Source organism: Lissotriton helveticus, chromosome 8 (assembly GCF_964261635.1).
Source record: "Lissotriton helveticus chromosome 8, aLisHel1.1, whole genome shotgun sequence".
Taxonomy (NCBI): Eukaryota; Metazoa; Chordata; class Amphibia; order Caudata; family Salamandridae; genus Lissotriton; species Lissotriton helveticus.
Genome location: NC_136069.1, coordinates 1,625,024,996 through 1,625,032,514, shown reverse-complemented (window position 1 = coordinate 1,625,032,514; position 7,519 = coordinate 1,625,024,996).

The following is a 7,519-nucleotide window of genomic DNA, read 5'->3' as shown; positions in this document are numbered from 1 at the left end:
TGTCGCTGCTGTTGTCGGCGCCACCTGTGAGGGGAATTGGACTTACATTAGCATGTATCTGTCACACGTGCAGTTGCTACATGCATGCTGGTTGACATTCCCTGCCTGGCTTAGCGATAGCTTATTTTGGGATATGTGAGGCTGCATTGGGGTTCTTTTACATTATGGGCAGACTACATGTCCCACAATGCTTGTGGCCATGATCTCATGTGCATTGTTTGAATGACTTGGGATGTATATGGGAGGCTATAGGGACATGACCATTGTTAGGGGACAGGGTCGCAGTCGCATGCCACTTACCTTGGCTGTCTTGGCTGAGTCGGGATGAGTCCAGGTTGGTGACACCTATGCACGCCTCTGTCTCAAGGGTGTCCTCCACGCGGTCCTCCATGGGGGTATTGGGAGGGACAGTAGGTTCTCCGCCCCCAGTACCAGATGTCTTGCCCAGCCTCTCTGCCACCCTCTCCTTGGCACGACCTCGGAGGTCGTACCACCTCTTCTTGAGCTCGTCCAGTGACCTGTGTGTCACGCCCACAGCGTTCACTTTTGCTGAGATTCCTAGCCAGATGCGACGTCTCTCCATCTCTGGCACCCTCCGGGAGTCCTTTCCAAAAAGTTTTGCGTGGTTTTCAACCACTCCCTCGATGAGCTGCTCCAACTCCTGCTCGGAAAACTTGAGCTTTCTCTTGCGCCCGGTGTCACTGGGCCCTGGTGCAGGCTCCTCTGACATAGCTGCTGTCGCAAATGGGTAAATTGCGCTACTTTGGAGGTGTCCCGGTAGGAGCTCTGTTTAGCTGCAGCCTCGCGATCAGCCTCGCAGTTCAGAATGGGGGTGGGAACTGCCTGCTTCCTGGTTGTGATGTCATCACAGCGCTCGAAAAGCGACTTCCCGTTTGTGCGATCTCGCTACTAGCGAGATGTCGCTAATGGGGATTTGCGATGGCGCAAAATAGAGACGGAATATCTGGGTAATAGCGATTTATCGGCGATTTTATTTTCTCGCTATCGATTTTTGCGCCCGTGTGCGAATCGCTTTCTTTAATCGCTAACTATGATGAATTCCGATCTGCGCCTTTCCATTTGCGAATCGCTGTGAATCGCAAGTTGAGAGTCGCAGATTCCTTTCTTCATGAATCAGGCTGTAATTTCCTTACATTATGGCAACTTAAAGTAGGAAGTATTCCTTCCACAGTTGCTTTGACAAAAAGCCACATGATGGTTTGCAAGGTGGTCATCTTAGCTGGACTCCCACCAACAGCCACTTCTGCCTATGGTGCCATCGACATGGGTGAGAATTGCTGGCAGAGTCGACGGTACTCTAGCAGTCTTTTGTTCATGGACTCACCGACATCTAAATAGAGTGAGTGAGTTGACATTATCACATCAAAATCGTTGCTGCTCATTTATTAGGTAGAGCAAAAAGGCATTTGCAAAGACAATAGATCTGACTTATTTCAGATGTAAGTCTATTGTTTTTTTATGCCTGCATGTAGTAACAGAAAACTCTCAAGGCACCCAAATTCTGCTTTGTGGCAGGGTTAAGCACAGGATTCTGGTACACATGTTTTCAGCCATATCTCTTGGAAAGAATGTTTGGTTACACTTCTTAGTCCTTGCCCCTTTAAGAGATTCCTCTCGACTTACAGCACACTTAAAGCGCTGATGCATATCTGCAATACTGTAAGGACTTCATCTGAAGTGGCACTTCAGAGAATGGAACCTGCATGTTGTATGTAGTCTTCTCAAAGTGCCACCATTAAAATGTGTGCACAGCTCCTCAACTACTCCACACATACATGCATGGCCAGAGAGACAGGTTCAAACACTCCTTCATTATACTAATGGTGGGAAAGTACATTTAAGGTATGCCACATACTCTATTATTATGATATGGTCTCAGGATCCTGGTGTGATCTCAGCACTCAGGTTTAAAGAGTGATGTTTTAGGTTTAAAGTATTTTATTCAGCATCTCACACAAAGACCAGCAAACATCAACACAGGGCGTTCTATTAGGGTGGGGCGAATCCCAAACCTGGCTGAACCGGTTACATGCAATGAATGTTATCAGCCCCTTGCAGCTACATCTGAAGCGCCAGTCCACAGTATGAGATAATGTTCATTTTCAAACTCCCCCCCCGGACCCCAACAACCCAACTCCCGGATCCCAACCTCCCCCCCCCCCCCCCCCCCCCAACCCACATCGTCCAGTGCACCAACCTCAATTCAGTCCAATCACAAGACCCCCACTCGCCGGGGAAGTACTCCTCCCACAAAGTTACAGAGCCTGTGCCTCAGGACTCGTGAGCCGCAGGAGGCGGAGGTATTTGGGGCAGGTAATTTCCATGAATTCCATCAACAGCAGGGAGTGAAATGGCTGCCAAAGCTCAGAGAATTGTGATATATCCCCTGCCACCATCAGCGACAGTTTCTCCATGCCTAACACATGCCACAACCTATGGAACCAGCCCGAAACCGAAGGTACCGTGGCCGTGCGCCAATGGATCAAGATATTTTGTACCGCTGAGCCTAGTGCAATGGCAATCTGCCTACCCCTGCGGGATCTAAGTGGGTACATTAGGCTGTTCGGGAGCCCTAGTAGTGTGTAGGCAGGGAAGCGCGGCAGTTCAATGCCAAAATGCGTATCAATGGTGTCCAGTACCTCCTTCCAATATGCAGCCAGGAGAGGGCAGTCCCATAGAATGTGTGTAAGTGTACCTCGGTGTCCACACCCTCTCCAACACACTGCCTCCTTGCTGCGGTCGAATTCGTGTACTCGCTCCGGCGTGTAGTACCAGTAGGTGGAGACTTTAGTTAGAGTGTCAGTAAGGCCCATATGGTACGCTGAATGCCGTGCTCTGTAAGAGATGTTCTCCCATTCTTTAGGGCTCAGTGTCCTCCCCAATTCCCTTTCCCACCTCTCCCTACCCGGGTTATAGAAGTGTGTGGACGGAGGTTGCAACAATTTATACAGGTCTGTAATCAGTTTAGAGTCTGAAGTGCGTGTGAGCAGCCATTGTTCATAAGGTAGGAAGCGCCTGTCAGCAGTCTCCCGCACCTGAGGCTGGAGGGCCCAGTGGCGTGCCTGCATATAGCGGTGTCTCTCAGTCTCAGGGAGGGAAAACTCCTGTCGGAACTCTGTGAAGGGGATCACCCCGCCCTGATCGTACATATGGCACAGGGCCCTACAACCTGCCCCTCGCCAGTGCGCAAACGCGCCCTGTTCCATGCCCGGGGTAAAATCAGGGTTATCCACCAACGGCGTAAGCGGCGACGGGAAGGAGGTGAGACCGCACGTAGTGGCGGTAGCATCCCAAACCCGCAAAGGCACTCGTGTAACAAAGGAGGCGTACAGATTTTTAGGACGATGAATCCGGCGCAAGAACGGGATCTCCTGCAAGGGTCGCCCCGCCACCGCCTGGTCCTGAAAGAGCCAGTTCTTGTCGGACTCCCACCTACTCCATTCTACAAGACAACGTAACTGCACCGCTCGGAAATATCTACGAAAGTCCGGGATCCCCAACCCTCCCATCTCAGGGGCCAAGAAGGAGAGGGGTCTACGCATTCTGGGCTTTTTCCCCTGCCAGACAAAACGTGAAACGTCCGCTTGCAACTGCTGAATCCACCCGACCGGAGGCTGGAGTGGCAGAGCCCGAAACAAATACAGCACCTGCGGGAGAATAGTCATTTTAACCGCAGCAATCCTGCCCAACCAGGAAAGGATACCACGGCTCCAGCGGTGCAGCTCCTCCTTAATTTTAACACCCAGGGCCGAATAATTGGCCGTAACCATGGCCGGCAAGGTGGGCGCTATCTGGATTCCAAGATAGGGTACCGCCGCCGATGACCAGATCATTGGGAATCGGCTCTGCAAATCCACCCTGGTGGATGGCGCTAAAGAAACATCCAGGGCCACCGATTTCCCCAGATTCAGCTTAAACCCCGCAACCGCGCCAAAGGAGGCCAGCTCCTCGACGCAGGCCGGGAGGGCAGTCCGCGGCTCATCAAGCGATAGGATGACATCATCAGCGTAGAGGCTAATGGCGTGTGTAAAGCCACCCATCCTGATACCGGTCACGGCCTGGTTATCACGTATACGCTGGGCGAACGGCTCCATATAAAGAGCAAAGAGCAGGGGCGAGAGTGGACACCCCTGCCTGGTGCCCCTCTCGATATTAAAGGCCCGGGAGGCGAACCCATTCACCCGAACCACTGCAGTCGGGTGCCTGTAGCAGTTGAAGACCATAGTGCGGAACCTGTCCCCTATGCCTGCCTTCACTAACACCTGTTCCAGGTAGGGCCAGTGCACTCGGTCGAACGCTTTCTCAGCGTCTACCGTTAACATCATCCGCTCCCCCGGGATCCGGGAGGCCTTTTCGAGCAGATGAACAATCCGCTTCGTGTTGTCAACCGTCTGTCTCCCCGGGACGAAACCTGCTTGGTCAGGGTTAATAAGACCTGACAAGTGCGGGGCCAAACGAGCCGCCAGTATCCCAGTATACAATTTCAGGTCGACGTTGAGAAGGGATATCGGCCTATACGAGCCACAGTGCACCGGATCCTTCCCGGGCTTGGGGATCACCGAGATGGATGCTCGCAAAAGATCAGGTGGAATAGCTCCCTCCTCGGCAAAGGAGTTGAAAAGTCGGGTCAGGATAGGGGCCAGTGACGAGCAAAACGTCTTGTAGAAAAGCGCGGGATACCCGTCCGGGCCCGGCGCCTTGCCATGCTTAAGCCGAGCGATGGCCGAGATCACTTCCTCAATTCTAATGGCCCTGTCCAGGTGTTCAGCTTGCAGGGGATCCAGGGAGGGCAACGCGACCGTATCCAAGTAAGCGGCCACAGCCGGTTCATCCGGAGGGTCTCCAGTGTAGAGGTCCTCGTAGAACCCACGGAAAACGGCCGCGATGTGGGCGTCCTCCGTCTCCGTGGTCCCCGTACTGCAAGTGATCGCCTTTACCAGCTGACTCTGACGCGCCGCGCGGAGTCTGTTGGCCAGGAGCTTACCACAGCGGTCACCTCCCGTGTAAAAGGTATGGCGCAGCCGGAGAGCGGCGTATTCCGCTCGGTCCAAATCCAGAGCCGCCAGGGCCTTCCTAACCCCCTTAAGCTGTCGCCATATTCTAGGGGCCCCCGTCCTGCGATGGATCTGTTCAAGCTCGCGAGCCTTATCAGTGAGTTCCTCCCTCTTAGCCTGTCTCTCCTTGTTATCGGCGGAGGAGATCGCTAAGAATTCCCCCCGGAGGACCGCTTTCAAGGCTGCCCACTGTGTAGCCCGGGCGGTGTCTTGATTGTCATTGTGCACCAGGAATTCCCGGAGAGTTCCCTCTATGCGTTCCACTACCACCTTCCTGTGCAGTAAAGTATCCCGCAGGCGCCACGTGCGAGGGGGGAGGGCCACGGGCGGCAAACGCATCGTGGCATCGACCGGAGCGTGATCCGAAAGGGACAGCACTCCTATGTCCGAGCCTGAGACCAGTGCCTGAACCGGGGCAGTGACCAGCAAGTGGTCCAGCCTCGCATACGTCTTATGCGCATGGGAGTAATACGAGTAATCCCGATCCGCCGGGTGCATGTTGCGCCAGATGTCTAAAAGCCCCACCTCCGCCAACCACTCCTTGCCGTCGGCCGAGAGCTCCCCGACCTGCGGGTAGCGCTGTGCCGACCTGTCCATAGCCGAATCAAAGACCAAATTAAGGTCCGCTCCCAGAATAACATGTCTATCCTGTGAGGCCGTGATATCCTCGACCGCCGTTCGCAGGAAGCGCTCCTGTCGTTCATTGGGGCTATACAGGGATCCAATCGTAAACGCAAGACCCCCTATCCTGAATCTATAGGCCAACAGTCTACCCTTTATTTCTGTAAGCTTGTGGAGGACCTCCCCCTTAAAACGACTGGACACCAAAATAGCCACCCCCGCAGACTTAGAGGAACCAGATGAGAAGAACTGTGACGGGAACTTACGGGAGCGTAGTCTATGTGTGTCGTGCTGCAGCAGGTGTGTCTCCTGCAGGAGGCAAATGTCAGCGTGTGTATTCTCTAGGAGGGAGAGCACCGCCCGCCGTTTGACAGGGTTGTTCAGCCCCCTGACGTTCAGGGTAACCACTTTAAAAGAAGAAGGAGGCATAGAAGAGGAGAGGCAGCAAGCAATAGGGACCCCTCCCGCGGGGATGGAGCGCAAGAGCCCACAATATGAACACAAGCAAGAAAGCAGAAAGAAAAGCACAAATGCAGAAGCAGCCTCGCAACGCAGGCAAACCAAAGTGTAGGGCCACCCGCAAAACTCCCAACAGGCGCACTGTGCACTGGACGACCCCCCTTCCCCATCCCAACTCCCGGATCCCCCCCCCTACCCCCGAAACAACCCCCGAACTGTCCCCCCACATCCCTTCCCTCCCCAGTTCCCCCCCCCTACCCTGCAACTCACACCCCAACTTCCCCAGAACTTCTCCAAATAGTCCCAGACAGGCCCAAGCGGACCAATCCGTGGAATGTTACCTTAGTGGACGTCCAGCCACACGTGCCCAATCCGGCGCCCCCTCCCCCCACCCCAAGCCAGCAATTGGAACGGTGCTATGGTGAACTCCCCCCGGAGCACATTCAAGCGGTCAAAGCCACCTCCTCCACGCTTCCAAGCTCCTCAGAGGCTGTCCGGACAGCATCTTCCTGTGCAGCCCTAATAGTCGGAGATCCCGGTCTTCTCGACCCTCCCGTCGTCCTCCTACGTGCCACTCGGTGCCATCCCCCGTCCGTCGTGCGCCGCCTCCTCGGCGTCTGGGATTCCTCCTCCGCCGCAGTAATGCCCAGGATGTCGCAAGTGTCCTGTAGGGATCTCAGTTGGTGAGTCTCACCTTGCCACTTGAAAATTATACGGAAGGGGTGACCCCAGGAGTAGGGCGTGTCATGCTGCCTGAGGAAGTCTGTCACAATCATAAACGCCTTGCGCCTCTGAAGCGTGAGAGTGGACAAGTCCTGATACAGCGCCACAGGGCGATCGCGAAAGGTGAGTGAACGTGCTTTCCTTGCCTCCCCCATTATCCTCTCTTTCAATGGGAAGTCTGGGAGGAACGCTAGAATGTCCGGAGGGGGGCCATTAGCCCTTCTGACGGGCCCCACCCTGTGAGCCCTGTCAATTCTGATGGGGAAATCATCCCCTTCGCCTAGGACTGATCGAAAGAGTTCCTGTAGGTACTGAACGATGTCCGGGGTCTCCTCCGAGGATGGCACACCTCGGACTCGTATGTTGTTTCTGCGTGACCTATTCTCCAAATCCTCATTATGCAACTGGAGGTCCAAGTGCTGCTCCCGGAGAGTCAGCACTTCTTGCTGCAGAAAGGTGATCTCCTCATCTTGTCTGTGCGTAGATTCCTCCGTCGTGGCCACCCTCTCGCCCAGTCCGTCCACCTCCCTGCGGAGCTCTCTCACCTCTCCCGCTACTTCCTGCTTCAGGGCCTGGAAGTCTTCCCGCAACGTGCCAAAGAGGGATTCCAGAAAGGATCTGGTGACCGGGGGTTCCGCCAC